The 11,173-nt window shown below is 46.6% G+C and overlaps 1 long non-coding RNA gene and 1 other non-coding gene across 2 annotated transcripts; both read left to right on the top strand.

Annotated features, from left to right (window-relative positions):
• Positions 1 to 356: 356 nt before the first annotated feature.
• On the top strand, positions 357 to 3,720 carry LOC100762940. The gene is made up of 3 exons (XR_003487705.2): positions 357 to 437; positions 1,787 to 1,827; positions 2,302 to 3,720. It is a non-coding gene; the product is annotated as an uncharacterized LOC100762940 (long non-coding RNA).
• On the top strand, positions 1,886 to 1,956 carry LOC113837101. Its single transcript, XR_003487736.1, has one exon. It is a non-coding gene; the product is annotated as a small nucleolar RNA SNORD93 (small nucleolar RNA).
• Positions 3,721 to 11,173: the final 7,453 nt, after the last annotated feature.

Below are 11,173 nucleotides of genomic sequence, written 5' to 3'. Positions count from 1 at the left end.
AAGCAAATTCTGTCACATAATTAGGCATGGGTCTTTTTAAATGAGAATAAGCCCAAAAGGGTGTGGCATAGTACCAAATCTAATGTTTGACTTTAAAAAACACGGGGGAGGGGGGCGGAGATCTCTACACTGCAGTGGCGCCAAGATCCTCCTCTAATCTTCAGCGAGATGATGAACGATTGCGATTCTGCAATCGGGGCGGTGAGCGGAACTGATGCCCTGGGTTGGGGCAGGCTAGGAGGCGCTGAGGCCACCAGGGGGCGCGCGAGGGCCGGGGGAGCTGGTATAGGGCAGGACCCCGTGCGGGGAGGGCAGGGACCCGGTACGGGGCGGGCAGGGCGGGGCCACTCTGGTTGGCTGCGTCCCGCTCACTGTCCGGCCCATTTTAAACTTGGTCGGCCCGGGCGTCTTCCCTTTTCTGCAGCGGCGCGCTCCTGGTAAGTCGTGCTTGTCTCGCGGAATACGGGCCCCGCCACGTGGCCTCGGGGAGCCCACGGTGCCAGCCCCGCGCGCGGGTCCCCGCCAGGTGCCGGCCCCTTGGTGTGGGGCCGAGGCTCGGCCTCGCACTGCCCGGATTTGTCTTCTCCAGGGTGGAGGCGCAGAGTCCTTGGCCCACCCGGGGCTCCTGCCCGCCCAGTAGTCTGGCGACGGGGACATTGCCTATTTAGGAAGCGAATGAGATCAGAGCTCAAGAGTAGCAGGATAATTCCAGTGTTAGCAAGGAGCAGAGGTAATTTCGCCCACGCAGCTGCGTCCTCGCCACAAGTGTCCTTCAAATGCCACTTTGTACAGTTTTTTTTAACGTTTGAGGGTGCTTCCGAGAGCCGATGTCTGCAAGCAAGTCAAGCAGAGCGCTCTGGGCCCACAGTGGCCGGATTAGCCACGTTTTATGCCGCCCAGCCTTCCCCTGATACAAATTGGGTCTGCCTGGATTTTATGTTCTGGGAGAATCTGAGCCGCTGGGTTCACACTTGTACAAGGCATCAGACACCTAACTCCTGTGTTCCTAAGACTGGACACAGGCCCGCCTGCTCACTATTGCTTTAACATTTGTGAAGATCTAGATTTAGACGAGAGTGAAAGAAGGAAGGCGTCACTTGGTTTTCTATTGGGAGGCGATCTTTGTTTGGTGGGTTCTCACACTGGGCCAGGGGATCTTTCTGCCCCGGTACCCTAAGTGCTGGCATTTATGGATATGGCGGTATGGGGCGAACTATGCCCGGCGAAGCCCATGTTGGAGGGAAAACTTTGTGGCCTCTTGTAAACAGCTATCCAGTATTTATTCTGTCGCAGCAAAGAAACATGCCGTGGTAGTTCTGTTTCCTTTAGGGGTTAGGTTTCTATTGAGCCTGAGAGCCTGGAGTGAGGGGCAGCATGAGCCACAGTCTAAGGGCTGTGGACACAGCAAGTTCCAGGACTGTGGTTTCTCACCCCCCCCCCCCCCGTTAAGCTTCAGCAAACAAGATTGATGCTGATTCTGATTTTGAAGTCGATAAAAGTGCTTCAACTTTTGCCCAGAAAAATACTAGAGCTAGTCATTTTGTTTCTAAATTTGATAAATTATATGATTATATTGCCGGTTAGGTTGGACCAGTGGCACAGGGAATAAAATAGCCTCCCCGTTGCCAGAAATGTAACGATCACAGCATTGCACAGGAATGCTGTTCAGGGGCAGGACTAATGTCTCAAAGGCAGCTAGGATTCCCAAGAAAGGTTTTGTGTGTGTTTAAGAGAAAAAAAAACGATAATGCCTGATACTTTTTGCTGACTCTTTTTTCTTTTAAAGCAGGTGCTGTATGCTGCGCCCAGGATGTTAATGAATACAAGGTATGGGTTAAATGAAAAGATTTGACTTGTCCCGGCATAATTCCAGGAACACAATTCTTGGCCAAGGATGAGAACTCTAACCTGATTGGAAAAGCTACTCTGATGGGTTAAAGGATTTACCTGAGGCCAACTTTATAGGACTTAGTGAAGCCAACCATCTAGATAAGGGGGAGGGAGGAATGTATTTTAGTGAGATGGCATAGCAGTGCCCACCCTCACTACCTTTGGGTTTGATTCTTGGACCCTATGTGGTGGAGAGAACCAACTCTAGAGTTACCTTTGGGCCTTCATGTATTCTGTGTGCATACACAAAATAATAAATGGAGAGTTGGTCAATGAATTAATACATAAAGAGAAAAATACGGTTTTGCATTTAAAACTGGAAACATTACTGAGTATACTGAGGATTGTTGATACAAGGAAATTATTGTCAGCATCGGTGTCTCTAATTACCTCTGGTTATTTCTCTTACAGCTCCGATGCTTGAGATGAAGTGGTGCAACTTGGAGGAGAAAAGGTATGCAATTGTTTTCAGTTTCTTTGTCCATTTGATAGTGAGAATGTGAATTTGAGGCAGTCTCAATCTCAAATATAGAAGCATGATAATTTTATGCCTGTAGAATTCATTTCCATTATTTATTTTACCATGAGTCACTTCTAGCCTGAAACTTTCCAGTGTTAGCACAATATTTTTTGAAAATTTTTTATCTATAAAATTTTTCTTATTTTTGCCTGCACGTGTCAGGACCATGTGCTTGCAGTGCCCATGGAGACCAGAAGAGGGCATCAGATACTCCTGAAACTGGAGTTACAGTTACAGTTGTGAGCCACTATGTGGGTGCTCAGAATTGAAACTAGGTTCTCTAGAAGACCAGCCAACTAGGACTTTTAACTGCTGGGCCATCTCTCTAGCCCTAAACTTTGGCAACTCAGAATTGTGTCCTCGGGAGAGTGAGGTGTTTAGGGTCCATTTGGTGTCTTCGCTCAGTACCTGCCCTATTAATCTTAACTGGCTAAAGTGGAGATGAGCAGACCAACCACCTTTGTGTTTTACACTACCAGGTAGCTATCGAATTATGCTCAGATGTCCTGTAGAGAAAACAAGTAGGAAGTTAGCTGGTTTTGGAGAGCTTTGAACTCATCCAGGGTAAAGCACCGGCTCTCCCAGACGTAACTGGAATAAATTGGGCAAATTTATTTACATCAGTATAGGGGAACACATGCCTCTTAAATGAGAATGCTGTTACTATAGAAACAAGTCTGGCCCAGTGGAAAAGTATAAAACAATTTACTTGGTAGGCCCACAAACTAGGCAACTCCAGTGCAGGAATCTGGCCCTGGTTCCTCTTCCTCAGCTGCAGTTCTTTATAGTGTCATAATAATTGTTCTTTGTTTCTAAGTTTTTCTTTTTCAGGGAAAAGCCAGTGACATTACCTGACGGTGGTGAGTACACCAGGCACCTGACAGTTTCCTCAGGTCTACCATCACATATCAGCCTGACCTGATTTGACCCCTTACCAACCCTGCTCAGTTAGAAAAAGATTGTCCCCTTATGCACTGTTGCAAAGTAGCCCTCTCATGGCCACATGGCTGCCTGAACTTAACCTGGGCAGATAGTTGTTAGGAAATAGAAACAGAACCCCAAACATTTCTCATTCCTCCCTAAATGGCCAACTGTCAGGGGACCATCATAAATGCAGCCTGGCTATATCAGGTGCAGACCCCTCCTGGGAGCCTGGCTGGGGCTTCTGTTTTTTTGTCCATAAACGAAAAAAACAAATCTGCCCTAAACCTTCAAAGTCCCTAGAAAACCTAACCTTTCCCTAGCCAGGATGCTGCTCTGCTCTGGTGGCAGGCCTACGGCTGGTTTCAAATAAACTTTTCCTGTCTGGAGTGGTCTTGTTCTGTGGTTTCATTATGCCAACATACAAGTTCCTCGGGATTGGATGCCTTTTTCTGCGCCTCCCCCACGACAGGCATGCTTGAGGTGCATATACATAAAGGCAAAACACTGATAAACAGATATTTAATATGCGTAACTTTTGTCTGCATATACGACTAGTACTGTCAGAGGTCAGAGGGTGTTAGAGACCCTGGAACTGGAGTCAGAGATTGTTAGCCACCTGTGGGTGCTGGGAACCAAATCCGGGTCTTCTGGAAGAACAGTTAGCTATCTGCTGAGCCATCTCTCCAGCCCCACTGGAGGGTCTTTAAAACTATATTAGATAAATCGGGAAACACTTGTGTCTTGTGGTAGAGAAAACTGCGCTCTGTATGAGTGCCCCACATCCATTTGGCCATGTAAAGTGGGGTTGGTTAACCAACATGTATGAACATGTCAAAAGGGATATAATTTTACTTAGATTTTGGGCCATAAGAAAGATGGGCAGAAGTGGCACATGTCTTTAAAACCACCACTTGAGAGGTAGAGGCAGGCAGATATCCATGAGTTCAAGACCAGCCTAGTCTACAACAGCTAGTTCCAGGACAGCCTCCAAAGTCACAGAGAAACCCTGTCTCCAAAACACACCCCCTCCCCCCAAAAAAGATTCAATTGTGAGGAATTAATACCTAGTTATGCAGTTTCCACCACATTCCCACAATAGCTCAATGGTTTATCAACAAATACTAAACAGTACAGTAATTAGAGGGAATGAAAGCCCAGCAAGAAGACTACAGGGAAATCACAATTAGATTTCATGTCATCAGCTGGAGCCTATTTGGCTCTGAGCTCCCTAACAGCAAAGCTCAAATGGCTGTGATGATGGAGCATCATTTCAAAGCAGAAGAGGGCAGTAGCCAATCTACGCTCCAGGCTTCGCAAGAGGTGCTTTTCCCTGTAATCTCAGCACTGGGTAACTAAAGGCCTATCTAGAGAAAGTGGAGATGGCTGCATTTGGCTCCAGAGAAGGCCAGAAGTCAAAGGCTTGTAGGAAGCCTGAGTCCACTCAGCTGAAGGCAAGCTAACATGAGAAAGGAAGGGAAAGCGTGGGACTGAACAGGAACAGTCGGGTGTGCCTGAAAAGTGCTTTCATCCAGTAGTCAGGAAGATTGCTTTTGCATATTTACCTTGTATTTATAATCTGAAGAGTTCTGAGCCCAGTATTCTGTGATACAGTTGTGGTTTATCAAAGCTCACAGAACCAATGTTAAACAGCCTCCCGATGGAGCTCACTGTAACTGCAAGGAGTCAAAAGTCCTGGCCCTCCACCACTGACATCTGCATCCCCAGGACTCCAGTCTGTTTCAGAGACAAAGAGATCAAACTCAGAAATGTTTGGTGTGTGTCACCTTGATTTGTTTCTGGGAACAGAACGAAGCATAACACCATTAATCCTGAACAGGCCCCCTGGCCTGTTCTCCATGATCTAAGTACCCATTGTGTCGGGCATCGGCCTCCCATGGTAGCACTTGGGAAATCATATTTTGAAACTATTCTGATATGGCACCTACCATGCATGCTTGACTATTCAATACTTGAAACGTGGCTGGCACATCAGGTGTGTACTGTGTTTTAGAAATCAGATGTGAGGAATGTGGACACTAAAGATTTCAATTTTACAGTGATTGTCATTGGATTGAATGAAACATTTGAAATTATGCAAGTATGATTGTATTTCTGTTGAACAATACCGGTCTAATATGCAAAGCAAAAAATAAGTAGTGGCCCACAGTGTGATAGAATGATGTTACTGTTCTACCACAGAGAAGAACCTCAAGGAACGGTAAGTTAGCACTTAAGACAGAGGATTTGCAGGGAAGCAGCTATCTTTTGAGAGGCGAAGGAGCCAGTACTGCTTGGCACAAATCATTTCATGCAGCTTGTAGTCCTGGAGATGTTAAATAAGACTTAAGTATATTTGTTAAACAATCTTTTGCCCACCCAGTCTGCATAAACATTTGCATGCTTGTTAGGGAAATCAAGAGCCAACATTTAATGTCTGATGCTGTATGAAAGTGCAAGCTTCCCTACTGAAAAACAAATGCTGAATCGTTCTGGTTCCTTCATTTACTTGTCTGTGTTTGTGTCTGTGTGTCTGTGTAGTAATGTAGTCTTCCAGGCATTTTTACAGAAGGAGGGAAATTGGGGGGAGGTGGTACATAAATATCACCCGGACTTGTAGAAAGGTTTTTGTTGTTTATTTTAAGGCCTTAAGTTAAGCAAAATGCTTCACAAAATTCTCTTTCTCTCATTTTCACTCAACTACTCCAAAAAGCAGTCTTGTGAAGATTCCCTTTTGTAGTTTTCTTGCTACTAATGACATTTGTTTTCTTCAGGAAGATGGTAGGAATTAGACCCCAAGGCTCAGGCATGCTATTCCAATCAGGCATGGTGGTGCATCTTTAATCCCAGCACTTGAAGGAAGAGGCAGGTGGATCTCTGTAAATTCAAGGCCAGCCTAGTCTACAGTGAGCTCCAGGACAGCCAGGATTACACAGGGAAACCCTGTCTTGAACCACTGCCCCTTCCTGCAAAGTGATTTCCCATGGAGTTATACTTAATTGGAGAAACACTTGGTAATATCTAGAGGCATTTGATTTTCATAACTGGGTAAGGGATGAGCATTTAGTGGGTAGTGACCATAGGTGTTACAACATATCCTACCTGGGTGGTCCCTACAACAAAGGACGGTCTGACCCAAGATGTCAATAGTGCAGAAGTTGGTAAATGCAGTTTTAGAAAATGTTGCTCCCCACCCACCTGCCTAGGTGCTGATGTTACAGGTCACTCCTGCCACACAAAGAGGTTCCCTAAAGTATGAATCCTAAGGGGCTTTATTGCTAGCCCTATTGCTTTCACTTCCAGATGATCTTATATAACACATAAAACTAATTAATCACTATTTTAAGCCTAGAGATATACAGGGTTGTTTCAGTTTCCTCAAAAAGCTAGAATTGGTGTTGATTAAATGGTAAGTGACCAGAAATGTCTCGTATTCACTGCAAACTACATGGTTTCTTACTCAGTTGGTCTTAGCTTGATTGTTAAAGTAAGGCTTGCTCATACTGGCCACCAGACTGTTCCGGAACAGACAAAAGAAACCTAGCCTAAGTCCCACCATCTTGTTTCAGACTCCATTTTAATCATAAGAGGAAGTTCAAGTTCCCAGGCCCTAGGGAAGCTGGGGACAAGATCCCTGGAGGCTCAGGCCCCCAGGGTCTCAGCCCAGGACTGCAGCCACCCCAATTGCCAGGCAGAAGGGGAAACTTGATGCAAATAGCAAGAGGTTTTATTGTAGTTGTTTAACGAGCTAACCCCATGTAAGCTCGGGCCTTTCATCCATCCACCATGGCAGATGGCTGGGAAAGACACCGAGAAGCCACGGCATAGAGATCTTAAAGGGCAGAGTAAGGGGAGTGTCTAGGAGTATGCACAGGCTCAGGATTGGTGTGCCTCCAGGCTTGGAGGGCCTGCCCTGTGTTGATTGGTCAACTGGTTGTTATGGCCCATAGGCCCTCCCAGGGCAGTTGCTATGCTCTGAGCGTCATTGCTGTGCACTTGTCCGTAAAGCACACCCAGAGCCGTAAAGCATAGCACCACCAGCTAACTTCTGATTGGTTCCTTGCCATGAGGCAGGCATCTGACCTCCTAGTGACCAAGGCAAGGTCAGCCACATTAGCCTGGTATGGCTGCCAAAATGGGGAGCTGGTCCTTTCAGGGACTTTCTAGTATCTGACCAGCTTCCTCATTAAACAATAATAGCCTGCAAAACTGCTTGCTATTCTTCAGTTCCTTACAAATAATAGATGTTTCTAATAACAAATAAATTCGATTGGTTGTACATTTGACATAGATCAACCACATTAGCAAAGTCCCTAATCCCTGGATTTTGATTAGTGAAAAATTGCAACTGTAATTTGGCACAGGTGGTTGTGGGTTTTGTGCTTACACACTTGCTGAGATGAACAAGTGTGTACACAGTTGGCTCCGGAGTGTGTGCTGTTGTCCCTTTCCTCATTTTCCTGCTGTCCCAGTCAATAAAATCTTGCTTTGTGTGGACTCCGGTGCCTGCTTGGGTTATTTTGATTCTCAGACTCTAACAAGACCACAAAATCTCTGGCTTAGCCCAAGGTTTGTAAACTAGGTGAAGACTTTTTTGTCTCCAGCAAATAGCATCACTTCATGGGGGACACTTAACCAGAGAGCACACCAGCCAAGAGGAACAGCAAAAATCTTACCCAAATAGCCATGACCAGACCTCATTGACTGTGTCCCATGTCTGCCTAGAACATGGGCCAGAATATTCTGATTGATTTTAGCTCCCAAATACTAATAAATATGAAAACACCGAGTTCCCCTCCCCCTGCTCCTGTGTAGCTGAGGCTGGGCTTCGATTTCTGATCCTCCTGCCTCTACTTCCCAAGAACTGGGATCACAGGCATGTGCTACCACACCCAATTTTTATTTTACTTATTTTTATTGAGACGAGGTCACTCTATGTACCTCTGGATGTCCTGGAACTCACAGAGATCCACCTGCCTCTGCCTCCCTAAAGGCATGAACCATCACGCTCAGCCACACTCAGCTTTTAAGTGGGGGCTGGGGGTTGAACCCAGGGTTCCTTGTGATACTAGGCAAGCACTCTGCAAACTGAGCTACGTCCCCAGCCCTGACACTGAATTTTTTTTCTTTTCTTTTTTTTTTTCTTTTTTTGTTTTTTTGTTTTTTTGAGACAGGGTTTCTCTGTGGCTTTGGAGCCTGTCCTAGAACTAGCTCTTGTAGACCAGGCTGGTCTCGAACTCACAGGGATCCGCCTGCCTCTGCCTCCCGAGTGTCGGGGATTAAAGTCATGTACCACCACTGCCCTAATTTTATCCTTTCTTTCTTTCTTTCTTTCTTTCTTTCTTTCTTTCTTTCTTTCTATCTATCTATCTATCTATCTATCTTGTGTGAATTTTTTCTTATCCTGGCAGAATTAAAACCAGTCCCTTGAAGGAGCTGACAGGAAGATCTTTCTGACTTCCGTTAATGGGCCCTTCAAGTTGTCCCCCTTGACCCTCAGGATAGTACCAGGAAGAAAGCCAGAAGCAGGTGATGTCGTCGGCAGAAAATGACACATTTGCTCTCAGCTGTAGCAAAGACACAAGAGGCACACAGAACAGTTGGAAACGCGGTGGGAGCTGGGCCCAGGGCTGCCCAGACCTCTGAGGACTGCGGCCTACCTCTCAGGTGGGGGGTGTCCACGGGCCTTTCCCAGATGCCTTCTTAGTCTCGCTCCTTCTTGCATAGAAGAAATAGAGTGTGTGCCCAGTGGTCACAAAGAGCATGGAGAGGAAAGCCAGCACGCCGAGCTGCTGCGGCCTCGGGGCCAGCATGACCAGGACGAAGCGGGGAGAATAAGCACCGAGAAGTGTCAGAGCCCAGAAGATTGCGGGTGTGGTGCGAACTAGCATTGTTACATTCCGTAAACGGAGCTTTCTGCTGCTCGGCTTCCTTATCTGTGAGGTGGAGGTGTTTCAAGCATAGCCACCGGAGGGCTCCATGAATCGCCAACCGTGGCATACTGCCTGCTTTCTGGGCCTGGGAGGGTCTATCAGGCTCTGAGGTGGTAGTCGTATTAGTTATTGGTGACGGCATTTTCAGACAGGGCCCCACCGTGTAACCAGGAGGGGCCCCAAACTCACAATCCTGCCTTGGCCTGCAATTGCTTTTCAAAGAATAAAATGGCATCCGTACAGAAGTTTCCTTTTGCTTCACCTTCATAACTAGCACCCTCAGATAGATGCACTGTAACTTACCTTGCCTGTGTTTCTCTGTGGCCCCGAGCATAACAAGGCCTGCATAGCAGAGAGAGCAGCGTTTCCTGCTCTCCCCTGGGATAGAAGGAGGATCCACCTGCCTCTGCTTCCCAAGTTCAGGGACTAAAGGCGCGCGCCACCAGCACCCGGCAAGAGATTAGACTTCAGAAGCAATCTGGGGACCTGATGTTCGTTCAGTCATCCAGCAGGGTCAGAAACACCTGCTGCGTTGTTGCTGCTGCTGTTCCTGAACAACCGCAGCTCTTCTGGGGGTTCTGGTTCCTTCCCTTGGAGACCATCATTCAGCTCCTGCTGCCCCGGTTGGTTTCCCAGACAGCTACTTTCTAGATTCTCCCCAGACACTCATCATTGTCTCTGCAGAGGCTTCCAATCTGCCTCTATCCCAACCGCGGGACTTAGCTCTAGACTCAAAAATTACATGGAAATAATGATCCATGCTTTCTGAAAGACCCTTGCTCAAGCAGGAGTTCCTAGGCTGGGCTGCCCTAGTCACGTTGCTATGGCAGCCACCACAGGCTCTGTTGTTCTCCCTATCCCTTCCGGCTGTCCTGATTACACCGTATGGCCTCTAGGTCCCTCCAAGCTTGTTGGGCAAGGGCTTCACCCAGTGCTGGACTATGGTCCACAGCTCCATCTCCCTGCCTTGGCCCTCAAAAAAAAAAAAAAAAAAAAAAAAAAAAAAAAACACTCACAAAGATAGAATTTGTAAAATGCTGCAGCAGTACAATGTGAAGTGTGGGCTAATTGTACACTGAGAATTAGTTCTAAATTAAGGGCGCAAAGAGTTACAGTTCTTAGACTTTAAAAAGGGAAGCCACTTGTGCTGGCTTTTTTTTTTTTTTGTCAATTCGACATAAGCTGCAGTTATCTGAGAAAGTGGAGCCTCCATCCGATTGACCTTTAAATCTGTGGGACAATTTCCTGACTGACTAATGTGGATGGCCTTGCTAGGCAGGTGGTCCTGAGTCATATAAGGCAAAGTGAGCAAGACATGAGAGCAAGCCAGTAAACAGCACCCCTCCATGGCCTCTGTTCCAGTTCCTGCCTCTAGGTTCCTGCCTTGGCCTCCTTCAGTGGTGGACTGTAAGCTGTAAGGAAAAATGAACCCTTTCCCCCTCTAAGCTGTTTTTAGTCATGGTCTTTACTGCAGCAATCCAGCTAAGTAACATGCTGGATCTGGCTCTTTGCATAGTTCTGTGGGTTGATTTCTTTTGGAGAGGGAACATTTATTGAATTAATGCCTAAGATGGGTCCTTTGCTGCTCCAATAACGAGACCACTCATTCTGGCTACCAGGTTTGACCATAGCAACCATGCTAACAGAGGCCTGTATGTCCAAAAATTGGGTACCCAGGGGAGGTCTGTGCAAAGGAACAGGGAACTTGGTTTTTTGATTCACATCTTCCAGTGGATTTTTAATTCTATAGTTCCGAGACCATACCATCAACCAACACCAGCAACCAAGGTTATCTGCAACCCTAACAGGAAGAAATATAAATGGTACTTGATAGTATTGGGTGGGCAGGAGTCGGGAAGCCTCAACGTCATCACTAAGCCCTGTGGTCCCTATGTCTTGCTGCCCACCT

Source organism: Cricetulus griseus, chromosome 8, assembly GCF_003668045.3.
Source record: "Cricetulus griseus strain 17A/GY chromosome 8, alternate assembly CriGri-PICRH-1.0, whole genome shotgun sequence".
NCBI classification, from domain to species: domain Eukaryota; kingdom Metazoa; phylum Chordata; class Mammalia; order Rodentia; family Cricetidae; genus Cricetulus; species Cricetulus griseus.
The sequence above is the reverse complement of the archived record's forward strand: the minus strand, read 5'-3'. Positions and strand labels throughout refer to the sequence as shown.